Genomic DNA, 27,120 nt, shown 5'->3' with positions numbered 1-27,120 from the left:
AGGATTTTTGAATCTGACCTTGAAACATTGAAAGGATGGAAGGAAGGAAAAGAGACAGAAGGAGAGAAAGAAGGAATAAAGGCAGGAAACACAGTGGAGTGATTGCAGGAAAAAGAAAGGGACATAACCAAGGTTCTTAGGAGGCAAGGGTACTGTAGAGAAGAAATAGGTTAAATTTGGTCTGCTAAGCCTTACATGTGGTCTCACTGAGTAGCAGAATGGATTTTTCATAAATAAATAAATAAAAAGACCTATAGATTTTCAGACACAGATATTTGAGATAGAAGCAGTTTAGTTTGCGGGGGAAGGTCATTTTTTCCTTTTATTTCCTTTTTCTTTCACTCTCTCTCTTTTTTTTTTAATTTTTTTTTTTTTTTTAACACAACTTACAAATTCTCTACAGAAAGAAATTTTTCATTAAAAAGAAAAAAAGATTTTGTTGACAACCCATTTTTCTATGACATGAATTTCTGTGGAAGTTCCTAATATGATCCCAAGGGACAGGACTGCTGCCACTGCAGTGACTCACAAAACAAAGCTCTGGTGGGGGTATGGCAAGGGGAAAAGAGACAAGAATCCCAGGTGGGCACTGAGCGGTTGTCTGTGTGTCATTGATCCAAGCAGATACCACTGACTGATAAAAGCCCTAGTAATGTCAGAAATGATGGCAAAACAGTCCTTTAATCCGAGGCATCAACATTGTTGTTTTTTTTTGCACTGGCATGGAAGGAATAAATCTTATGAAACTAACTATATGTGGAACTGAAATGAGGAGAGTAATCTTCAGTTTTCTTCATTATTATTATTTTTTGAATGAAGTGCTTTTTAATTGCAGTTATTATTACTTGACCCCAGAGTACATCTCCTTTTTGCCTACTTCCCTTTCAGACACTGCACTGCTGATCATCAGCAGTAAATGTATAATCTTATCTAACTGCTTAACCTCAGCAAAGTACATTGTTAGTATTTTAAATATTAAGGGAAAATTGATTTTCCCCTTTAAAGAACTGTATTTCTGTACCGTGGTGATTAGGTGTGAATATTCCATTACCCTTTCCCAGATAAAGAGAGCCTCCTGGGAGTGCTTCGAGGGGAAGTATTGTACTGTAATGACTATTAGATGAGTTCCACCTCCTCAATATGGAAGTGAGCAGACTGCAGTGATGCAGTTTATTTACTAAAGGGTTGCTTAAAAAAAAAAAAAATCACTTTAACAATACCATGGATGTTTCCTCCATGGAGGAGGAAACTTGAGAGCTGGGTAAGAAATGGAAGAGCAAGAAGTTAATCTACCAACAGAAAGCATTGTGTGGGTTTTCCCAAAAACTATTTAGGATTTCAGACTGCTCACTAAGTGGCTGCAGCAGAAACAGAAAACAAAGGGGAGAAGGGGGAGCATTAGAGCTTCAAAATTGCCACAGCAGTTGTTAATCAGTGGTTCCAGACCTAAAATCCAACTTCTTCTGCTTGGAGAGGTTTCAGCCCACCTCTCCCAGAGGAGTCCCCATGCTGCTACGACGTGGCATGTTCCCGTTAGGCAGAGAAAGCACTCAGTGCCTCTTGTTGATGCAGTTCCATCTGGCATTGCTAATTAAACTTTCACCTACCATAAGGTTTGATTATTAATTGTCCTGACTGCTAAACTTGTTCTTCTTTCCTGCCCCAGTGAAAGTGAAATAGCAATTTAGTGAGCCCCAGCTCAGACTTGGTTATGCATCCACGGGCACATCATTATTCCCTGCAGGCTGGAGTCTTCACTTTACATCTACACGCTGCTTGTTTCAGAGATTGCGGCCTCAGGTGAGTATTGTAGTGACATTTACTCCCTCAAATTTTCCTGTTGGACAGGTCCCATTTTGTGTTCGAAATTCCCTGAACCCAGGCATGAGGTGGGATACTCACATGGGAAATGGAACACCTCTCTCCTAATATCTACTCCAAGAATGGACTAGTAAAATGGAAAAGTAGTAACAGAAGCTGCTATGTCCCATGTACCCAACAGCAGAATGATAAAAGGATGAGACACGGCTTCCCAGACCACCAAAGCAAAAGAAGGGGTGAAATATGTGAGTCCTCTGCATCTAGAGACTGTGTTTTGGTTAGCTGGGGATGGGAAATAACTGCTCTTCTCCAGTTCTCCAGTTTAGGGAATACAGTATTTATTTCTTCATTGATTTTCTTCCTGGTGCTGCAGATTAAAAATATTTAATCTTTGTATTCACAAGAGGATTTTTCACTAGGCATGAAGGGAACATGTTCATGTTGTCTCATTCATTTCAGTTTTCACCAAATTTATTGCTCCACTACTGTATAGCTATCTATAATAAATATATATTTATATGTACTATATAAATGATAACTATCACTTCATTCTCCACTTGTAGTTGAACTCCAGATCCCTTTGCATTCAGTTCTATACACTCAGAAGCAATTCAGTCTTGAGCTAGGAGTTGCCTTTTGTTAAAATTCAGCCATCAGTTTACAGAACAGCAATAAACCTTGCCTTGGATACGGTATCAGAGTGGCAGAGGAGCAGTGTGGAAACCTTGCTTGGGATACAACTCATCCGACAGAGTGAAAGAGGTCTCAGCCTCCTGAGGACATTCAGCATGTCATTTCACCTTGCACATGTTGGTGGTCTAGCAAGATAAGAGAGGTGCATTGCTACCAAATCCTCCAGGAAAGGAGAGGCTTGTGTGATCCCAGAGACATTTTGGGTTTGTTCCATGCTGATTTCTGTTTTGCCCATTGAGCAGACAGATTTGTCCTAAAAAGCTGGTATTCCACAAAAATGTCCCTGAGGAGGTGCATTTGCCAGTCCCTGTTACATGTGCTGACAGACACAGTCTTGCCCAGCATCTGAATATACAAAGAGCCAGAGCCTGGGCTGACTGAAGCGGTACAAAGCACCACAGGGAGGGCTCTGTACCTCTGACAATGTGTTCTGGAAAAAGAGACCAGCCCCTAATTAAATATCATGCTTTAGAAACCACATAATTCTTAGTGTTTTGTGCAGAACATGATTTAACATTTTCAGTGCTGTGTTTCTTCCTCCCTTTCTCAACAATACTGGGATTACCTGCACGTGGCCAGTCTGTAGCCACAACCCACTTGGCGATGACCCCCTTTATGGAGCTCCAATGCTTTACTCTTAGCAGTGTTATCACTGGTCTACTTTGAGGTCTCTTGCTGGTGGCATAGGAGGACAAGGACCATATATATTAATGACAATTTTGTGCACTTTGTGCTACTAAAATCAAGGCATGCCCAAGCCCTTTTACTGAGGTAGAAGCAGACTCTGGCTTGGGAGGCAGATGTCCTGACTTCGTGTCCCTGAAGACTTAGCCCTTCTGTGCAGCCACAGGGAATTTGGTTAGAGTTTCTCACACAGCTTGATTATGTCTCTTCTTATTTACCAAGATGAGCATGAGCTCTTGACTGAGAAAAAATCAACTCAAGAGATGAAATTTTGCTTCCATCAAAAGCAGGAGGGATTTTGCCAGCTGTAATGGAGAGATGGAGCCAGCTGGGTCAAGGGCTTGAGGACACTGCACCTGAGTACCCAGCTATGAAGGAAGAAGGATTTAGATCACCAGTGAAACTCAGCCCACTGTCATGCTGCATGAACGTGACGGAGATTTTTTGGCTGATTAATTATGGCAAAGGATATCTGGCTTGTTAGAGTTGTAATATATATTACATTCCTTTAAAAAGTCAGTGAAGTCTGACTTTAAAAAGTCAGATGAAAATCTGTTGAGGGAAGGGGATCTGTTCTTTTAGATCTGAACTGACCATCTCAAGAATGTTTCAAGATTGGAAGAGATGGCAGGTGGAGGAAAGGACCAAGACTGAGAGTTTAGCAAAAATCTAGAAGGCTACAGGCCAATACTGGGGGATTTCTGAAGAAAACAAAGAAATCGCACAGAATTTGTTGCAAGCCAGACAACCACTGAGTTGACTGAAAACAAAAGGAGAAACAAGGACAAAGCATCTTGTTCAAAAACAACTTCTTGCTTTGCTTTACTTAATTGCTTTGAATCATTCTGATTAAAAAGGTAATTATTCTAGTCTGCTTTTTGAGTTTACAAGGCACTGTGGTCTTCATGGAGATATTAGTAAATAATCTAGGCACATCCTTCTGAAAGCTGTGCTTGATTTGCAGTCCCATCACAGTAGTGAAAAGAACAAAGAAAAACAAAACAAACAAACAAAAAACATAACAATGCTTTCCAAACTGAATCAGAGTGCTATAGCCACAAGTAGGAATCAGCCTCATTAATGCTGGCTCTAGGCAACTCATTTTTTTTTTCTCTAAGCACTTCTCTCAAATAGCTGTGAGGTTTAACAAGAACTTAAAAGGGCCCAGATACATATTGACAGATTGTTGTCACCCTTTCCATGATTTGCAGAGGAGAGTGGATGTTTGCTCCTGTTAGCTGCTGCCTGAAACGTGAATGAGTCCCTGTTCTCTGACTCTGATATGGTGCTCAGCCCCTCCATCTATAAAGAAGGACTTCAGCTGCAATCTAGTTTGCTAATTATTCTAAATATCCCCAAAAAAATCGAGGGGAGGCTGCAACCTCCTTCATAATTAAAAATTGCTTCCTTAATGGAAGCATGACACTAAACCATGAAGTCTTAACCTCACTTTCCACTGATAAAGGTATTATGGAGCTAGAGACCAATTTTTTCCGTCTGACTTCCCAACCTCCCTCTTCCCTTCTGCTTATGGGAAGATGATGAATCTTTCCATCTGTGAATTACCCAACATAAATTATTCATGGAGCACTTTTATCAACCCTATTAGCAGCACACGAATCTAGGTAAATGTCAAGTCATCTTCGTTAATCCTTCATTCAGGCCGTTGGAAGTGATACTGCACTGACTGGTAATGCATTTGACCTCATGGAGTATTCATTCTGCCAGAGAGTCGCATTTTGATGAGAAAGTCTAAGCGTTTCCTTGTGGCAGAGCTTGGACTCTATCCTTTCTGAATTATATGGTGGTAGGAGGTGGCCCTGATGTTTGTATATTTGCTTCTAGCTCATGTATTTCAAATGGAGAAAAATAAAGGACCTATTAGCTGATCTCATGTACATTTGTGTGATGCCTTTCCTAATGGCACCCAGCTCTCTAACACCTTTTAAAAGTTGCACTGCTTTGCACTTCTTCTGTGTCCTAGAAGATGACTGACTACCTCATATTTGGCTGATTTTACACAGCAGATCCAGTGAAACTAATTTTTCACTCTAAACCTCAGACAAGTTCCATGACTTTAACAGTACCAGTGTAGTGGGTTTAAAATGTGTCACTTGCTGTTATCTGGCACAACAGCGTTCCTTCCACAAAGACCTGGGTCCTTTTGAAAGAGACTTCAACCCAAACATGCAGTAATTAGCAAGTGCCTTTACAAGTTGTGATGTCCCAAAGGCTTCAACAGACCTTAAGAAACAACAGAAGAGGAGAGAGAGAGAGAACCAAAGTACCTAAATTGGGATATTAATGGGAATTATTCCCATTTGTATGCTAGCCCATAACTCTCTGATTGCATAGATTTTATACTTTGCAGTATATTTAGTCACACACTTTCTTTCCAGTCCAGTGGATCCTGAATTTTTTCCTGGATGCTGGTGTGGTCTCCAGAGGTGGGGTAGTACAGCCTAGTGATGAGGACACCTTCTGCTTTTTTGGGACACATGGAGGCAGGATGGCAACAGAACTTGGCATGATGGCTCCCATGTGAGTGCTACATCCTGCACACAAGTGGGTTTGTTATTTTTAAATCATCCCTCACAATGAAGAGTATGTCCTGATTTCATTTGGTGGGCATCCCAGTACCACTGCTTTGTGTTAGTTGCAGTCTAAGAAGACCTAAGAGACTTAGAGATGTTTTCTGCGTCAGCCAGGCTAGGGCACAAAATGTGTGCCATGCCACTCTGCCCAGCCAGGATAAGTCTATCTGGGAAAAAAAAAAAAAGACAAAATGAGAACATTTTGAATGCCTAATAAATATGTAAGTTTAAAACAGAGGTTTTCAAGAGCATAGGATCTAGGAACCTGCTTTCTCTGCTTTCTGTCTTTCCAGTATTGCTTGTGCTTTGCAAAAGTCTGTTGTGGAAATATCCATATTTCTGCCATGTTAACCAGAAGTAGCCACGTTTGAAAACTCTCTGTCAGCTTTCCCTTTGCCAGCCCTGAGCTGTGTGGTTCTGTATTGTCTGTGGAGACTTCATAGCTCACCTGAATGTCCATTTCACACCGCTGTTTTGTTCATTGTGGTCACACCTTATGGTTTCCAATCTGTCCTTAAATAGTTTGCCCTAGGATACACAGAGAGTCTGTGGCAAAGCAGGAACATGAATGTCAGCTAGTGCCTAAATCCTTCCTCCATGCTTCCTGTAAGTACTGCGGTTGCCTGGAAAGCCGGCACTGCACTAAAGATAAAAGAATGAGAGCCGCCAGACAATATGCTTTCCACTTCCAGGCTTTCTAGTCTCAATTTTTGCACCTCCTTTGTTGATCCCACATGTAAAATATAGAGTAAATAGTGACGGATGCCAGCTGGAGCACTGCCTTGGTACAGACGTGAGATGATGCCCCCCACCCCCCTCTACTATCCTTCTTTTCCATAATCCTTTCCTAATCTGCTGGCAAGGAAAGAAAGACCATATTAGAGCTACAGCTGCCCCTCTCGGATGGATGTAGAGACACAAGTTTGCACATACGTTGCTCTGTTTCTGCCAACTCTGCAACAATAATGAGTTTTACTATTTAAAATAAGAGTGGCAGAAGTGAAGCCCTTGGGGAGAAGTAGAAGAAAATGCAAGAACTTTGTAGATATAAAATGGGCAGCCACAGTGTCAGAAATGGGCTTGAACTCATTCCACTGAATAGGTTATGAAGCATGCAAAAAAAAAAAGAAAAAAAGTTTCAGATTATAAATCAAACCTGTTCATTTCACACACTTGTCAGCAGGCATTTAAAGCTCAGCATCTCCTCCGTCCTGAATGTAAGAAGATGGATTGTATTATCTGTAAATGGGCATGGCTTTCTGGGCATAAAATAATCTTTTCAACCATCTTCTCTGTACAACAGAAAGCCTCTTCCACATGTTTGACCAAGTAATTAAAGAGCAGTTGTAAAGTGGTCAGCCTGAGAAAGCAGGGGACAAACTGGACTGACCCTTTGGGCAGTGCAGCACTACACTCCCTGCGGAGCTCCTTGTTACAGGACCCTCTGTGAAAATTTATGTAGGTGCAAAAAGGAATTGAAGAGATTTATAGGTAAAAAAAAAAAAAAAAAAAAAAAAAAAAAAAAAAAAAAAAAGCCTTCCATTGAGGTAAGTTAAATATGAAAACAGGACATTCATTTAGGACAGCTCTAAACCACATTGTAATAGCGATTGAGCCTGTCTTCTGAGGAAGAAAGATGACACTCATTCCTGTTCCTATGCTCTTCCCAGGCACCCAGAGTTGATTACAGCCATAAACAGGAGGATTAGGACTTATGACCTGACCCAACACAGCCAGTCTCAGAGTCTGTATGTGAATTGTGACTGTTGCTTTCCCAAGCAAGCCAGGGATGTGGCATGGTCCTAGGCTGCACATCTGCTGTGAAGGAAGCTCTGACACAGCATTGCCCTGGAAATAAAAGCACTCCTAAAGCTCTGTCTTGGAGAGCCCAGAGAGTTTGGCTGGTGAAAGCTAGAGATACTTTCTCCAGAGAAAGAGAATCTGCCACAGAATGTGTATTTGCTTATAAGCTGTAGGAACTCTGAGTACCCAACACTGGAGCCTCTTTCCCTTCTCCACCTGGAAGACAGGAGAACATTTCTCCATGCTTCCCTCTTCCTTTCATCTTCCTTTTGCTAGTTAAAACATTCGCCTTTGTTTCCATGGAACATTTTATGACTTAAAATTCTTAAAATATGTAGACCACGAAGGAAGTGTTACAAGCACTCTCTTGCCCTGAGTGACCTACCAGGAATGTGAATGCTACAGAGGCTTGCAGTTAGATATCATGATTAAGTTAAGGGATTTCAATTCCACACTAGTCATAGTCATACCTTATTATCCATGACGTATGGATGGGGAAATGGACATGCTGATAACAAAGATACCCAAAAGACATGCAGGCAAGAATCCGAGTTTCCTTTCCAAGAAAAAAGTGATCCCCAGAAATAAGTACTTGAATGTGGCTGATAGGATATGCAGACCACAATCCAAATGATACGCATATGCAATTTTTTTTTTAGCTCTGTGAGTATCTAGATAAGCCTATCTGGTAGTAGCAGCAGCTGATCCAGTGACATGTGCAAACCTCAAATTCCCCAAATATGAGATTACACTTTACATTTAAAAGCATCTTTCCTGAGGATACCATTCCATTTTGCAACTATTAAATATTAACTTGATAACAGACTAGCCCACCTCATGTGAGATGTGTAAGGGGACGAATAACTATATTTTGTATGAAGCACCCAAAAGCAAGGACAGAGAAACCCACAAGTATGGATTATCCTTATGCACCTGTCTGTTGTAAATGCTAAGACTACGAAGTCAATTTATATTCACTTGACACAAGTGTAAACACCTGCCTGGGATGTAAGGACGTGAATAACCCTGACTGGAAGACTGCAGAGAAATAAGGCAGTTAAGAGAACTGGAAAAATTTTTGAATGTATCTCCCACCACTGACCTTATACCCCTTTTTATTTTTTATTTTATTTAATTTTTTTTTTCTGGGCAGATTGCTCAGTCTCTTCATGCCTGTTTTACACCCCCACAACACAGATGGAAGTCTTAATTTTCTTGGCCTGGCTTACCTTCTTACACTACTGTCCCCCAGGATGGGAAGTGGTTATTATTTTGAGTTTGCGGAGTGCTTAGCACAGAAGGGCCTTAGGCTCCAAAAGCTACACTAGTGTAAGCAATAATAAAAATCAACCAATTCTCTCCTTCTCATTGCACAGAACTGACCACAACAGAGGAAACAGCGTCTGGTTTTCTACCTCTGGCAGGTGGAAAAATCTCCCTTCTTTCCCAAATGACTTTATCAGTAATTGGGAAGGAAAGTTTTCCTGCTGAAAGGCCAGCTTGTGTACCTGGTGGGGAGACGTGATTATATCCAGTCTTGAAGCTAATCCACCAATAGCTGGTATATGAGTCTGGGTCTCCTGGGTGTGAGAGGCTCCAGAAACTCACATACAGGTGAACCCAGTGAGCAGCCAGGAGCTAATCCCAATGCAGCAAATCTCAGGGAAGGCAATGCTTGTTGCAGGCTGGCGCTTCACAGAGATAACAAATGCTTGCTGCCTCCAGATTGGGAGGGTTGCAACCTTCTCCACAGAAAAGAAAAAAAAATAATAATAAAAAATAGCACCATCTTTTAGCCTCTCAGCAGCGAGGAGACAGATGTTCTTTTATGCACTAATCTTCCTCTATACCCCTAGAAAATCAAAGGATTTTGTCAGTGAGAAACTACATGGCCAAACTCACTTAAAATAACGTATTGCGAAACGATTTGGGTCATTATGGATTAGGCAAGCTTCCCACTTTTCTGGGAAACTAAGCAACTCTTTAAAAGAGCTGTGTCAGATGCAATCCTCTTTGATACACTCCGTCCCCTGTTGGTGTCTCTTGAGGGGCTGTATGCAGGGAGTGACTGTATACTGAGAGCAACAGATTCTCCTCTCGCTCACATCAGTGTAAACCAGGAATAACTGTGTTACTGGGAACACACAGGGGCATCAGGGTTGGAGGCTCTGATGGGAGTAATCTTTGGGTGCAAGTGAGGGCATTGAGCAAATACCACTCAGGGGGATGCATACTATACAGTGACTTTAACAGCAGCTTCCAATTTTCCCCTTTTTCTTCTCTCTCCTCTTTCCTGTTGTGATCAAAAAGAGATTGAAAATCAAGTCTCCAGAGGTGGAAAGCTAAAGCATAAGTGTGCATTAGTTACCTTGTCTTATTTGCCTCTCCCAGGTGCTCTCTATTGTAATAGTTTCATTCATTGCATTTAAAATCTCATTCCTGCCAATCACATGCATAATGAAAATAGAAATCATTAGAGCTGAGCAAATGATTTCATGATTACTGACTTATTCAATGAACTTGCTGTACTTGACAGCTACCTTTTCTGAAATTGAATGCCATAGACTGATCAGGGATGTTTAAAATGTAATCCATATTGCTTATTGCTTATTTATGACTGTCTGTAGAAGCTGCATGGCCTCAATGCACAACCTGGATGACCACGAACAGTCAATTTCTACCATCTACTGGCATAGGTCACTTTAGAGTTCACTTTATACATCACTTTTGATCTATGTATTTTCCATAATTTCACGGCATTTAAGGCTTGAGGGCTTTCTTAGGTCACATAATTTAAGTTTCCCCAATTTCTTCTAACATTAACAGTAACATTTTTTTGACGAAAATGGATGTGGTTCCTGGTTCAGTAACAGACAGGATGAAAGAGATTGTTCAGCGAGCAGAGGAGGTAGCACACCAGCTTTGCTATAGATTGATGCTATCTCTGTGTGACTCCTAGTGTCTTGCTGGGTGAGAAGCAATGTGTGTTATGCCTATTTCAGAGCTACGTGTGCCAGTCTGTGGGCTGGTACCTGCATGGCTGGCCAGCTGCCACCAAATAAATTGGCTAATATGAGTTCTTCCTCTCTTTTAAATCCAGAGAGTATTAATTCCCTTCTCTTCCCCAATTACTTTAATGCAACACCCCCAACATCAGATTTCACCACCCTTGTGAATATTGAATTCTCACTCAACCTTCTCTCTCCTTCCCTTCAAATCTGATTGGGATTGACTAATGAGTTTTAAAGTCACCATGGGATATAGCGAGGAGCAGGAGGAGATCTGATTTTGTAGACCTAAGATCACATTGCTATGTCTTCTAAAGGAGATAATGATGCAAACATGACTGAAGATAGAAAGAAATAAATTAATTGCAGAATGTTTATCTCTTTTCTTTAAGCTCTGACAAAAAAAAAAAAAAAAAAAAAAAAAAAATCACAGAAATAAGCAAGTAGCCCATTGTAATTATGTTAGTTCATATTCTCAAGCAATAGAACTTTGGTTCTGGCCCCTCTGGCCTCTCAGGTAGGGTCAGCAGCTGTCCCTACCCATTTTATTTGTATTTTATTTTTATGTCCCTACCCATTTTTTATAATAGATTTATATATATTTATTAGATATATATTTACTAGATTTGTATATACATATTTACTATATGTATATAAATATTTTATGTTATATATATATATATAAAAGAATAAAAGTGGATCATTTCTGAAGAGATTAAAAAGCCAGTAGGTGGATTTTTAAAACTTCTTTTTTTTTCTAGATGTTTCAGAATTGTGATAGGCCTAGTTTTAAACTACCAATGCAAGCTACCAATGCTTTATGTATTTTTGAGAATTCATTCAGTGAATGCGCCAGCCACAGAAAAACTTCAGTGCTCCTTGTGCACTGCTTTCAGAGCTTAATGTTTGGCATGAATTCCTTCCCCTCTTACCCTCCCTTGCCTTTCTTTCCATACTCTACTTTTACAATCCGCACAATGGCATTAGCAGAAGCACTAACGTTTCGTTTAGATAGATGAAAGACCACAAAATCATGTTTACCAAAGAAATCACAGGCAGAAAGTAAACATCTAGAGGTTAAGTTATTGTGCTGGTATGCCAAAGTCTAAATTGTAGCAAGCCTTGCAGAACTGGTAGGGAGGAAGTTAGAAGAGGATGTGATAGCGAGTCCATATGCAAGGGTGGAAAACCGGTTCTATAAGAGGTTATCTCTGGAAATGGACTTTTCATTTCTAAGAAGTTGGTGTTATCTGGTCTTAATGGGGAAAAAAATGGGGAGCAGCCTTCTCTGCAGTGTTGGCACTCAACCTGTGCCTGTGATCTGTGATCCTCCACATTCCCAGCACAGTTAAGCTGTCTGCTGGCTTGAGAGAAAGGAAGCTTTATCATCTGTATTTATGGTATCTCCTTTTCTAGAATACTTCAAAAAGAGCTAAAACCCAGTAAGCACTGACTATAACAGAAAATACAGAAACCCCTATGTGATATTATAACAACATTCACTCTGAGGAACAATGATTTCCAGAGGTAACGAGCTTTTCCTCTGCATTAGGTTTCTGTATGGATGTAACTGTGTTACTTGCATCTGAGTTGAATTACCATGAACCCATATGATACAGATGTGCTGCAATGGTAAGAAAGAGGTTTTCCTTGACTTACTCCCAAGTAGCGAGGGCTTGTACTGATACAGTCACACAGGTGTAGCTACAGTTTTGTTTAAAAGCCAAATGTGCAGTGGCTCATAATAATGGCCTTCGAAGAACCAAGGGCAACTAAAACTCAAGCATGCAAAGCTGAGCTGTATTTGTAGCAGTCCAAGCAGCAACAACCTCAAGATGATTTCAATAAAAAAGGCAGGAAATTCCTTAGGCATATGATGGTCTGTAACCACAGCAGCACATTGCTGCATAGATCAATTTACAGGTACTTTCCAAGGAGAAAAAGTCATTGCATATTTTATTAATATTTGTTTAAAGAAAGCCAACTATGCAATTTATGACTTAATATGCCACCAGTCCTAGGAAATATTGATTTCTTTTTTAAATGAGTGAGAATATATACCTGATATGTCAGCTGAGAACAAGTTTTACAAAAACTACTTACCGCTTTCATTTTGCAAATGGTGTGGGATTTTTCAAGTGGACATGCTGCAAAATCATAAATGCAGAAAATGCCGCATCATATGATATGCATCAAGAGCAGAATCCCAAAGAGAAAACTTTGATTTCTGACTTATTCATAAAGGAGATAAATGATGGAATCACCTGATTTTTAAATTTGAAGTAGTGGAGAATCTTAAACAATTTGCTTGGAGTGTCATTTTACATTGTGTCTGAAAGGGTACTTTTTATAAATGAAAATACCGTGAAAATTGTCCTTGGCTTCAAGGAAGGCATTTCAGCACAGAATATAGCCCAGAATCTGTCTGATTATCTGACTGTCACCTAGACTATTTTAAATATTTTTCTGTCTTAATAAAGCTAAGGTTTCTCTTTTACCTTCAAATTATCCTAGAAACTTTGATCAATGCATAGATTACAATAACCATTTCAAATTAATCCTATAATTCAATGCATACAGGTTTTCAGAAAACATTATCACCCCTAGTGAAATGAAAACTGCACAGCCTGAAGTGTAATGTTGCTATCATTTTGCTGTAATTAACTGCTGAAGATCTGACTTAAATTTACAAAGACATAGGTCAAGTTAATTGCTTTGTTGCTTAGCAAAAGCAAAGAACTCAATAGGGCTACTGGAGCAGCAGCTACCTATGGTTAATAAGGATTTTGAAATACTGGTTTCCTGAGACCAATACAGCTTCAGAAATGTGATTTCCCGCAGCCTACAGAGTTCCACGAACAATGATTTGTTTCCAAAACATCTGCAGATGAACAAAGAAGTTGCTTCAATTACATCCAAAGGCATGTAAAGGAGAAACACAATGAAACTCAGTAAGCTGAAGATTTATAGCCTGGACCTCCTTTTGTTTAGTCAGAACAAGGTGCTTAAATACCAGATTTTTTTTTTTTCCAAGAAATAAAACTGAAAAATACATGTATTGTAAAAACATAAGCTTCTTTTAGAAAGGAAAAAACAGAGCCAATCCCTAAATATGGTATTATCGGTCAGATACATGATTGCTTTTAAGGATTTGGCTACTAAGTCTGGTTGATATGGATATTTTCTTGCTTATACTGGTATTGCTGTTTCTTAATAAGGAAACATTTTTTTATTATTATTATTATTTTATTTTTTTTAATTTTAGATTAAGAATCACCCTTTACACTCAGCCAGGAACAAGGGTGTCCACGTTATTGTCCTTGTGTAAATTCACTATGGTAACTTCAAAGGTTTAATCATCCCTTATAGGCTAATCATTGGGAATATGGATTTTAAGTCAGTGGAATTTAGGTTGCTTGAGGACAAATTTTTAAAAGTATAATCCTTTTGACATCTGTAGCCAAATATCTGATTTTACAAATCAGGTTTACTAATCACTGTGGGTAAACATGGCTGCATAAACCTGCAATTTGTTAATCATACTAAAGTATTTTTTTGAGGAAAAAAATAAGAGATGTGTTAATTAATGCTCTTGTTGCACACTGAAAAAAAAAAAAAAAAAAAGCCTAAATTTTAATGTCTTCATATTTTGTATCCCTTAGCACATACATGTAGATTGAATAATCTTGCTACTTTGGAGGGTCCCATATAATCAGGAGGACAATTCTATTATAATTTCCCCCTCCTGTTTCTAGTTTCCGTAATGTTTCACTGGTGATGTGATTTTATTTTCCTTTGCCCTACCAGGAACTGGCTGCAAACAGATTTATCTCTCTGTAACCAAATAAATTAACATCCAAAAGAACTTTCTATCAAAGCCTGCAAGCCTAGAGGCACAGTAAAATTGGTATTACTGTAGAAGACAATTATTTGGTTTAAGAAGGATAAAGATTCTGCAGGGATTTCATACTAGCTTAAAATTTGCAGGGGCGTTATAACTATAAATCAGGAGGAAAGTAAAAAGCCTCAGCTGGTCCAATTTACTGACAATTTTTCCTCCACATTTAAGTTAAAAAATATATGTAATAGCAAACAGGGTTTGTTACTGTTGGATTTGTTTGTACTGTGATAGCATCTAAAATAGTACTGGAAGCTTTCCAAACTCAGTACAAGTTTCAGTACCACTTTGAGAAGCGTACAGTACCTCAACAACATGCATCTCAGAAAAGTGTTGCATGAGAAAGAAATCTCATTAAAGGACCAGATATTTCTGTCCTGACTTTAGGCAAATGCTGGAATTTGGCTCCTAATCCAGGTGTTGGAAAAGCAATTAATTATTGCAGATGCTTCAGGCATTATGTACCTAGCTAGAAACACCTTGAAGAAGGCTGAATTTCAGAACGTACTATGCTCTGAATATAATTAGTGGCTTTCAAAATTCTTGGCTTTCCGGGTGCTCTCTGACGGTGACTGAATTTTAAATTCCCACAGATGGATTTATTTTATCAGCCCTTTAGATTTTATGTTTTGCTGGATTGCCATGGTTTGGTTTGGATTTTTACAGGAACCAGGACAAAAGGTTATTCCTAAAAGGCTGCATTATATCTTTTGTTTTAAGCATTTATTAAACTGAATAGTAATATTAACAGCATCCAAACATGGATCATTTTGGTTAAAATGAAAGCTGAAATGCAAATGTCACTCTGATCCCTTGATAGGGTTTTGTGTGTTCACATTCCCTTTAAACCATCCATTTTCCAGTCAAAGAAAACCATCTCTGACAGATTTGTGATCTGTTCCAGCAGGGCAGATCTGTCTAATTCCCATGTTGGCATCAGAATTGTATTTCTCCTATAGAATTAACCACTCAATCATCAAATAATGCACTGCTACACAATATATTTGTTTGACTACTGACAGTTTTATATGTATCCCTTTTATTCCCACATAAGCCTAATTACACTCTGCTGTACCTTTTCAAGACACACAGTATTATTTTATTCTCGTAAGCACAATGCACTAAAAAAGTCTGACCCAAACTTTATGAAAATCTCACCATAATTTTAAAAGAATTATAACTGCCTATATTTTGTCTTGACGCTGAGCTTACCCTTTTTGTATTCATTTGTCATCATTTCCTGACAGTAGGGAAGAGAAATCCACTTAGGAACTTATATAAAATGATCTTGTATTTTTAAGTCTAAAATTAACTTCTCATATTGATTTCTACTTCCCTCACATTCACTCTTCAAACAGAATGCACATAAAGATGTAATATCAGTACATAAAAATGTCAATTTATGGAACTAAGGTGTATGACAAAAACAACAAGAAAACTATGAGCGTAGCCTTTTTTTATTATTTTTTTTTCTAAATATTTTTCTGACACAGAATAGTATTTCACTTGGATTCAGAGCTGGTTCCAGGTTTGTGTCTTGCTCTAGACTGTCAGCCAGCAACAACACAATTCAGACTGTAAGAAAAAAAATATTTTTAATCATTTTACTTGGTTTCAATTTTTCTATCAGCAGAACCTTGCTCATGGGGTAGTTGTTCTGAAATGTCATACCTGGAAACAGTGAAAAATTAAACCACTGGCCACAGAGATGCGGGATTTCTTGGGGACCCCAGTAGCACAATATGCTCCCTTAGCATTGTACTCATCTGCATTTCTTCTCTTGATGCTCCTGATCTGCGCTTTTTCTGCTTTAGCACTAATGCTATCCACATAACTCTCAGATTATACCTTATCTCAAGTAATCTAGGGTAGAAAGGCCAATTTATGTATCTTAATCTTTTTGTATGTTTGTTTGTTTGGTTTTTAATATATATATATATATTTGAGGAAAACAAACAAACAAACAAACAAAAACTCAACTGGGGCTGTTACCACCTCAGATCTTAAGTTTGGACCATGCAGGAGAATACAGGCTCTATCAAAGGGAAGTTCTGACTTATTTCTGGCTATAGTTTTCTGTGAGACTGTGAAGTCTGTCTGTCTATGACTAGGGGTGTAAACTCACCAGGTATGAATACAGGCACTTCCCTCAGGTAGCAGTGTAGTCATGGTAATGTGGCAACCAGTGTGCGCTGCCCACTGAGCATCTATCTGACTTCTCCTCAGCTTCCTTGGGAGGAGATCGGCTAAAAGGGAAAAATCCCCTTTTTCTCTATTCTTTATTTTGAGTATTTGACTTTCCAGTAAGTATTGCCTCAAACATCATTTGCTGGATTTTTGTGTCTTTATAGCAGTGAAGAGCTGACCATGCTCAAACCACCGAGTTCATACAGAACTGCTCCTACCTAACATCGTGTGGCACATCATTCAGAAGTTTATTCACTCCGGGATCCTCTCCTGCCATAGTGCAAGACAGGCATCTCCAACACACAGCAACCTCTTCAATTCTGAATCACCACCTGGAAATGCCTATTCTTTCCAGCTGAGAAGATATTAAGCTCTGTGTTAGATTGTCCTTCTCTTATATTTGCTACTTGGAATGAAGGCTGCTGGTCCTTGCAGGCAGCAAGTATCCTTCCTCCTTGCCAAACAGGTAACTGTCTTCTTCTTGTGACATGTGTCGCAGTTGCATAGCTACTTCTGACACTTTTACCTTCTGTACACAAGATGGGAATGTGAAAAGAGACCTCAACCCTGCCTTGAAAACCTCTGAATCATAGAATAACAGAATCAAAGAATATCTCAGTTTGGAACTATTGACAGCTATCCATATTCAAAAAGTCATGATCCATGCCTCAAAAATTAATAGTACCTCTTCTCACTGCTGAATTCTGCCATGTGCATAAAACTGTGTTCTCAGAACTAGTGAAGAGAAGTACAACTTTTGTAGCCAGCTCCAAATGAGAGGTTTTTCAGCCTGTAAGATTGTCTTCAACAAAGAAACATATAATAAAAATACTATAGGTATTCAACATATTATAAAGGGATCCTGCCTTCAGATATCCTTGTGAAGAATGAGAGGCTGTATCTGGATCACTATCAGTCTGGTGGCTGCTCTAGTTCCTGGCTCTAGTTTCTACACTGCACTGTTTTACCCCTGGGAACATGGAAAAGGTCACTCCTCACCTCAGACCTTCTTTTCTGTTTCTTTTATGTTTTCCCACTCTGTACCCTGGCTCTTTCTGCTCTTCATCTAGTTTTCCTTTTATTCCCCTTTTACTGCAGACTCAGCCCCTCTGTTGGCTGCAGTCAAGGGAAAATGCTTATGATGACAGTCAAAGAGATTTGACACTCTACAACATAAAGGGCAATGTCTTGGAAGGGCAGAGCCATGCAGTACAGATTCCGGATGTCAGATAACATTATCAAAGGGTAAAGTTTAACATAATTCTTAGTATGTGTTTTATCTTTGAAGCAAGCTTTGCCTTATGCTTCTTTTTGTGCTTCAGATGTTGATCAATCAGGTGTATTTGTGCTTGCAATATTTTTAATTAATAAATCCCTGTTACTTCCTCATTTCATTCCATTCTAACCTTCATCTAGAGTCAAAAAGTAGAGAAAAAACTGTTGCTTAGTGCTTGAGAAATGTTGCCTTCTTTTTCCCTCATATCATTCAATAATCTGTGCATTCATTAAGACTAGGATTTTAACATATACAGATTAATTACACCTTCTTTCATAGTTAAGTGTCCAGGACAGTGCATTTGAGAAATCTTGAGCCCCTGTGAGTTTAGATCATTGTTTAGTTATCTAACTTTGCCATTAAAACCCATTGATTTTGATGTTTTTAATCTTGGATTATGATTTGCATAAACAATTATGACCAGAGGCCAAAATTTTTAACAGCAATGAACAAAGCTATGCACCCATTCCTGTATTTAGCACTCAGTTAAAATGATCTAATTTTAGAGGTGTTAAACACCCATATAGTTCTATTTCCGAGATTTTCACATGCTCATTAGGACCAAAATCCATGCAATGTTTGGGTAGATAGACTGCGGTGCCTCATTTCTGCTGACTAAATCCATACTTAAATATTCAATTTAAATCTTTTCTGTTTATTGAAGTACCTTGCCAGTGAATTATAAATAAATTGATGAAAATTTAGTGTGTTTGTTTTTTCCAGTGACATTCACGCAGTCTATCCAGTTGTATCTTTTCGAGCCTCAGTATAATTGTCAACACTTTATTCATCTACTGCAATTGTGTTCTGGAACACATTTTGTAAAGCATTGAATCCATGCATTCCCAAAATGTCATCCAAGGGTGTCCAATCTTACTTAAACATTTAATTACATATTTCTATGGAGTCACAGTTATATTTCCCCAAAAGGTACGTATTTGTCAAGATATCCTGTTATCTTAACTTTTTGAAGATTTTGCGTGATCCAATTCAAAGTAGCTTACCCCATTCCACTTGTTTTTGATATCTTGACAACAGCTAAACCATAGAAGAAAGAAATTACAGCCATGCTATAACCTAGGTCTTAGTACCTGTTAGTGCTCCTGACCCTGAGCACAGTCCCTATTGCAAAGAATATGCTCATGAACCTCTTTTTTTTTTTTTTTTTTAAAAAAAAAAAAAAATTCAAGGTGAATCTCCTTTCTGCTGTCAGAATTTTCAAGATAGGTACAGGGCAATATGTTTACTCGCCCTGCTGTGGCTTTTTTGGCTTCAGAAGAAAAAGAAAAAAAAAAAAAGTACCAGTTATACTTTTCAGTTTTAATCTTGTTCGATTTTCTTTGCCATGAATTGCAAATAGATAAAAGGCACTTCCACTTTTCTGATGTCTTTATGTGCCTAGGGAATTATATGACCCAGTATCTGAACATTTGCTATTAGCTGTAGTTAAAATATCATTAGTAGAGCTCGGATTAGTAGATGGAAGCTACCACAAATATGTTTTGATATTTTATTTGAGGGAAGGTCAGGAGACTCTTTGCAAGCATGCAGACATCCGTCATCTCTGCTCAGCCCGACCAGCCCAGTCAATTAAAAGCCCAAGCTCCAATCACAAGATGTAAACACTCTCATACCAAAGCTTTTATGTGTGATGTTTTGTTCTAAAGTTACTTATGTTTGTGGTTTTTATAAATGCTCTTTCTCCCTTGGGACAACTGACTTATATTGGCGAGTAAAGGTCCTCAAGGAACCATTCATTTACCCAAAGAGCTCAGACTGCAACCTTCTTATCTCATGTCTTCACATATCTTTCTGCCACATCCAGCACTTGAAGGCAATATATCATCCAATTATGCCAGCTAGCCACTAGCAGAAGGTTCCTATCAGATGAAGACATACAGCTAATATCCAGTATATTTGCAATGCAACCTAGGTGCAAAGTGATCATATCAGGGCTAGAAACAGACCGTCATTATCGTTTAAAATGACCTGTAACTATCAGGTCGTCTTGTTCACCAGCAGTATTGTGCTGCTGATTTCAGTGACCGGTTTTGATCTGTTATCTTTGGAACCCAGCTGTATTTTTCAAAGATAACTGTTGGCACTGTATTAACTTCGTTATACTTTTCAAGCTAACTGTAAAAGGTAAACAGAATTTTCAGATTTCAATACATCATTTGCATTGTTACACCCACATTTACTTTATTATTAGCTTTAAAGAAAGGTTACTTCAATGCACATCAGTGGAAAATTGTTAGACTGTTAACAGAGGATCACAATAAAGAGTAAACAGAAATATAGTGGCTAGACAGAGGGCCTCTGACATGATTTGTGCAGATTTAAGCCCAGTTTGAGTATACAGCAAAAACACATTAAGAATCTTTCATCCTCTTCTCTAAGATACTCTACACCAACTTTGCTGCAGTATTTCCTTCTTCATTTAGGAGCCTGGAAAAGATCTGAGTACTTTTGAAATTAAGTGCTCAAAAGCTTTCTCACAGACATTTCATGCAGTGAATGAAAGTCTCACTCACTTCAGTGGGACCCCAAATAATTTTTTTCTGTAATGAGCTCGTATACGTTTCCTATGTTTTACCCATGTCAAATAGCCATGCGGTATCTTATATCACAATATTTTGACCACTAATGCAGAGGGGAAAAAAAAAAAAGTAATTTTCTTTTTCTCAGTATTCTTTTTCTCAGTATGAATATCAATGTGTCTCAGTTCATATTATATACCCTAAAGCAACACTTTATTTGAAAATGATGCCCCTGGTACCTAGGATGCTGCAACCTGACATGTTTTTATCTCCACCTCAGGGGAGAGTTTAGCTTTGCATCACTCCCACGTGACATGACTGGACAAACATATTCTACCAAGAGTTCTTCAAAGTTATTTCCTCTCTCCTAATATCTCACCACATTACTTACTGCAGCTCCAATGAAAAGAAAAAGGAGAGCAGTTACAGCCCCTCTCCAAGAATTCAGAAAAAAAAAAAAAATCACATTAGCAGTATTCAATTTTGTCTGTAAAGTAGTACATGGCTCAAACCACAGGGTGACCTGTAGAGGGTATCAGAGGGAAGGGAAGATGAGTCAAAGGACTTCTCCCCTTTCACTAACGAAAGTGACTGAAAGCTTTGGGAATGTACAGAAAAGGCTACGCCTTTATCCAGATGCATCTAAAATTACAGTGTCCAATCTAAGCTCATTGCTTAGGTTCTCTCAGTAGTAAATGGAAAAGGGTTGGTACCTATGGAAGTGTGATTCATCCCATCCTTAGATATGGATCCTGGACACATGAAGGCTCTGTCATTGACTGGGTATGTTATGCTAAAGGCAGTGATAATGGTATTTCAGAGCAAGAGCACCTTCATAGACAATAGGTCATTTGTTTGACAAGCAGAACACTCCTATATATCTGTGAAGGTAGATTTAAAAATCTAGCTTTTTTAACATTGAATGACTACTGTTGGCTTTGAGTCAAGACTTCAGCTAAATAAACTGAAATGCCACCATTTGGAAAAAAAAAAAAAAAAAAAAAAAGGAAGAAAAAAACCGATGTGCCATCCTATATGCAAAGATGGGAGAATATACATAGAAAGAAACAACAGCAACAAGTCTTCAGCAATTACGTTTGCTACACCTAGACAGAAGGACAGAAGGAGCTGTGAAAAAGAAGTCACAATATTTCTCCTGCTTATCTGATTCTTGCATTAAGGATGGTCAAGCTTAGTGGGAGGTGTTTTGTTTCTGTTTAGTTTTTATCTCATTTGATTCGATTTTGTTTAGCTCTCTTACTTCAGTATGAGATGCCAGCTTGTTTCTGTTGATTGAAGAAGGTACATGTGTTATGGCAGCAATTTCCTAAGGAAGAGACATCAAAATTGAAAGCGAACTGACTCAGCAGTGCCCTGCACCTGGCAAGGCGATGCAGCCTAAGAGGTAGGTTTACAATACCCACATTTCCCTATGTATGCTTGTACTGCTACTATGAATTTATCACCTCAGCAATAGCATTAGGACACACTTGTTACTTCCATGCCGTCCCATATTTACCCACCCCAGTAGAACTGTATATTTTATATTCAGTTTCTCCTAACCCCCAGAGTAGACCATACTATTGCTTAGTTTGGTAATTGTTTATATTCTCTGCCACTTCTCTTTGTCTCTCCTTGCCCTGCCCCTCATCTAGTCATGAGATGAGGTGAGATGTTTGCCCTTCTTTCTCTACTTCATCATGCCTTTGGATACCTCAAAGGGTTCAAACCTGATACTTCTGTCCCAGGCCTTTTCTACCTCAGTAAACTCCACATGCCATGAACTACATCATTCATTTCAGGAAGGAGCATCCATACCAACTCCAGGAACACCTCCTGAGTAAAGAGATGACTTTTTGACTCTTTGTTGGAGCTATTAGAGGTCATTTGATACCATCTAGAGCCATGGACACCCATGAACATTGCCTAATCAATAAAAAAACAACTTCTGAAAGAATTGGGTATTTAACCTAGGAGAGGGGATCCATCCCTGAAGAATAGGTATCAAGAAGAGTGGCTTATCTTCCCCTTCAAATATGATAACCTAGAGATACCTTGATACCTATGAGGTGGAAAGCAGGTTTTACAATGTGGAGTAGGACCACCAACAGGAGGTGCAGAATCTGTTTGGTCACCTTTGTTCAGGTCTGGCATCTTTTGCTCCAAGGTGTGTTCACAAGTCCAAAGGACCATCACAGCACTTAATACAGACCTTTCCATGGAGGTGTCCAAAGCCAGAAGGTAGAGCATCATTCATGCCTTCTAATGAATGATGCTTTTCTAGGCACCTAAGGACTCACTAGGATGGAAAATTAAAGGAAGAGAAATGGTCTCATATTTCCTCTGAAACTGTGCTTTCTATTGCGAAGTCTGATTGGAGCAGATGTTTTCATTAAGAGCCTGATCCACAGATGATTGAAGAAAATTAAAGGAATTCCCTTTATCCTGATGAACTCTTCAGTGGTTGTAGAAGATCAGACCCCAGTTAGGAGACCCCTAATCTGGGTCTCCAGTATGAGCAAACTCTGGGGATGCGAGAAGATTTGCATCCATATGAGCCCATATCAATCATAGCCCAAAAGTTCTCAATTAAACTGAGGGAGCTTATAAAGGTTTGTAAATAACCTCTGGAGGTATGATTGTGGCCACAGCATGCATGACATCTCTGAGTGGGCAAGCAGCCCTTCTCTTTCACCGTTGTTTGAATAATTGGAAAATCACTCACCCATTACTATTTTATGGCCACAACCACAATCCTCCCCTAAGCTGACACCTCAGCTGGGGATGCTTCATTTCCATTTAATAGGATGAAAACCATGTGGCCGTGAGTCATCTGGTTCTGTCTCTGCCACCTTAACAGGAGCACATTTGCTGTATTCAATCAACTGTGCTACAGTTTAAATTGATGGCAGGGCTCACACCTCATTTCCACACACAGAGGCTGTGAACTCTCTGAGGCTGTGAACGTTTCCCTTACCAACCTCCTCTGTTCTAGAGGCTGGTTCATTTTTTTATTTTATTTCTTCAACTGCCGTTGTATGCTAGATACTATGCAGACAGACTAGGTACCATCATTCCCTAAAGCTTTTGTTAACAGTACTTTTTCTTTCTGTCTAAGCTCTTCTGTTATATTTGTTATCACACATGATTGTGTGTGTGTGAGCATGTTAGGATGCTCATAAATCACTGTTCAACCCTAACCACACTCTGAGACCGCAGTTCCATGGTGCTTTAGCTAATGTAAACCAGAGCTACTGCATTCAGTCTCTCCTTCACTCCCAGCTGCATGTTTCTACCTTCAGCTTTGAGCTGGCACTAGCAGATTTATTATAAAGGTTGATATTTTATGCAGTATCATGCAGTGAGCTGGCTCAGGGAGCCAATGCAGTTAGAAACCAGTCATATCAGGCTAGTTTTCAGCCCATCCATTTCCCTGAACGACATTATTCTGTACTGACAACGCAAGGCAGAAAATGACACCATGTGGGGAGAATGGGATTGAGGACATTATGATAGCAAACCTGATTTAGAATGGCTTAAAATGTCCTGGTGCCTCTCCTTCTCTGTGTGTGGGGTTGCGTGTATGTGTGGATTTTTATTTCTAGGTACACGTGAATAAAACTCTATAGATCAGGAGCTTCTGGATGGTTACACATAGCACAGGTATGGATTGAGACTTTTACAGGAGCTGCAAGGTGCTATTTCCCAGGCAGGCAAACACTGATCATGTTCTAATCCTGACCTCCCTGCAGGTGACATTGGGTGATCACCTGAACACACCCATCAGTCAGCCAGTGATTAACACTGCTCTGCACAGCAGGAGTAATGAGTTGTAACTGCCACTACTTCCCATTCTGCTCTGTTACAGGTGGTATGGATATAAGTGGTGCTAACAGCTGTGCTTCCTGCTGATTGTTCTGGGACCAGGTCTGCATCAAGTATATAGAGGGGTTGTGATAAAGCTAATGTGTTTTTTTGTTTGTTTTTGTGGATTCTGTGATCAAGGACAGAGCTAGAACGATAAAGAGAGGGGAGTAATATGCAGAGGGGAAGATGCACAACCGGCCTGTGGGTGTGAGATGGTGGACAGGTGTGCTAAGTAGTTGTAATATGCACACTAACATCTTACTTAGTCTGGGAGGGTGGAGAATGGGATAAAAGTGTGGAAAATGAATCTAGAATTTTCTCTCCCCCCCCCCTTTTTTTTTTTTTTTTTTTTTTTTTTTTTTTTTTTTTTGCAAACCTAGATGTGGAAATTATTGCTCGTATGCATTATGTACTGTTCTGCCACTATAGCTTGTGGCTGTAGATCACAAGTATGCAGGTGGAAATGAGGGTAGTATTCGTCAAAGTCTGAGTGGGTCCAGCACTTATGGTGAGGTAGGAGAGACAAGGCTTGGATACCTCTTTTGATACTTTGTGGAGCAGATACCTTTACTTCTGGACAGTGGAAGGCAAATCATCTCCTTCTATCTGGTTATAGCAGTAATGGTTCCTCCAAGAGAAAAGCAGCAGTTTGGTTGCTTTACCAGGTAATTCATTCTTAATTTGTGTTCCTTGTTGATCTTTGAATTTTCTGTTATTTTTTTTTAAATAAATTTAATTTAAAAAAAAAATATTTTCCACAACAGTACAATTGTAATGTTTTTTCTAGTATTTATTCACTCTTTATTACAAATACATTAGTTTTGCCACTATTGCAATTAATTAATTTCTTTCTCCTGCCCCATGACCTATAGCTAAATGGACATCTTTGCTCTCTGCATAATATATTTACTTTTTTAGCATTTCTCCTACACCTCCTGTGGAATACAAATGCTCTTTTTTTTCATTAGCAGTTATATTTAAATGTCAAAAAATAATAATAAAAAAAAATCCTTGTTTTTCCTGCATCTCAAAGCTATTAAACTTTGCTTCATGGGTGGGTAGTTTTTTATCCCAATTTCTGAATCATTTGATAATTCATGTCTTAATTCATGTCTTAAAACTTATGTTGATTATAATTATAAAATAGTAATTGCTGGTGAAACAAGTCAAAAAATATTTTTACATGATATGTTGTATTAAAGCTTGAATAAACATTTACTAAATATGCCAAAATGTTGATTTTTTTTTTTTTTTTTTTTTTGGAGGGGGGGGGAACAACTCTGGAAGAGTGAGTTTAAGCTTCTTAAACAATTAATTTCTCTTCCTTTCTCCTTCTGACCCTGAAGGAAGCTTAAGATCACTTAGGTCTTAGTATAGTTCTCTTAGTTAAGCATCTCTTGGCAAGTAGGGTGGATCAGAGCAAAGATGTGACTGGTAGAACACAAGTTCTATTTCCTTTCTTTTGCTTTTCTCCAAGTTTCTTTCGAGCTGCTAGATTAGACTATCTTGCTCTTGCTGTTCCTCATGTTTACTGGAGAAAAAAAAATGTAAGCAGAGCAATGCATTATGTGGCACTTGTGGCACAAGAGAATAGGAATATCTGGATCCCAAGTCTGGCAAAAGTGACTTCAACCTACTACAGGGACTGCTCAGGAACACCAGGTTAGCATAGAAAGGACAGCCAGATAGTGCTACTGCTCCAGTTTCTCAGGTTAATTAAACAGCATTCAATAAAACAGGGCATTGGCTAAAGTACTAATCTGTAACTGTCCAGGCTGTTTAATTAGTAACATGCTCTTTTGCAGTTTTGACTTTGTCAACTAGTGCTCTCCCGGGCAGTGCCCAGGCTCATTCTGGGGAATGTGACTTTTCTTGAGGTTGTGTGAACTTTCCACCTAGTGCAGTTCTCCAAAGCCACTCTAGCATACTTGGCATGGTAAAACATGTGAACTCCTCCTGAACCTCACCAAAACTCTTTGGATCTACTGCGAGTTTCGTTTTCCAACTTATTTTAGTCATAGAGACACAACATTGAAGAACTGCTGGAATGAAAAGTATACAGTTGGATGAATGGTTGAGTTACCCTAATTCAAAACCAATTCCACCGAGGTATCTTCTACATGCACATTGTAAGTAGGAAGTTAATCTTTTATAACTTTTAGAAACCTCCTGAATATCTAGAAAGTCCTCCCAGTACCTTTCTGCTGGAAGATGAATTTCAGAACCAATGAACCCTGATATAAACCCAATACTAACTTACTATTTACAGAGTAAATTTAGCTCTAGTAATGGTGTCATCATGCTAGCTCAGAATCTAAGTTTTGACTTTGTTTTCCACCCTGCCTCCTCCTCCCTTCTGCTGAATGCTTCCTGGATTTCATAAGGCTGTTTTCCTTGGTTCTTCTTCTTGATCTACTATTCTTTTGTAGGTAAATCTCTCACAAATATTCACCATTTTTTAGCAGAAAGCTCACTGACTTATCCCTCTACTCAAGAATCTATCTCCAGGCAAACAAACATCTTCAGTGTGGGTATGCACCAGTTCAACCTCAGAAAGGTTGGAACAAGGTTTATAATCCTTTTCTGTAATCCCTCTGGTCTATCTTCATTCTTTATAGCTGTTTTTGTGTTCATCCATGAGTTCAGACATCATTTTCTGCTTATATCAGCCTTCAGGCAAGGAAGGTTGGGGGCTAGGGAAGAATTATCTTAAGATACCTTTAAAAATCCCAGCCTTTCCTACCTAACC

The 27,120-nt window shown here is 38.9% G+C and overlaps 1 long non-coding RNA gene across 1 annotated transcript in view; it reads left to right on the top strand.

Moving 5' to 3' along the window:
• LOC140002518 (uncharacterized) overlaps nt 1–24,483 on the top strand; it is a 124,356-nt gene extending 99,873 nt beyond the window's left edge. The window contains exons 6-7 of the long non-coding RNA XR_011809290.1: nt 21,757–21,909; nt 24,373–24,483. This is a non-coding gene — a long non-coding RNA (uncharacterized lncRNA). The remainder of the gene's footprint in view (nt 1–21,756; nt 21,910–24,372) is intronic.
• The last annotated feature ends 2,637 nt before the right edge of the window (nt 24,484–27,120 follow it).

Source organism: Anas platyrhynchos, chromosome 4 (genome assembly GCF_047663525.1).
Source record: "Anas platyrhynchos isolate ZD024472 breed Pekin duck chromosome 4, IASCAAS_PekinDuck_T2T, whole genome shotgun sequence".
Taxonomy (NCBI): domain Eukaryota; kingdom Metazoa; phylum Chordata; class Aves; order Anseriformes; family Anatidae; genus Anas; species Anas platyrhynchos.
Note: the sequence above shows the minus strand (reverse complement) of the source record. Positions and strands in the feature narration are given on the sequence as shown.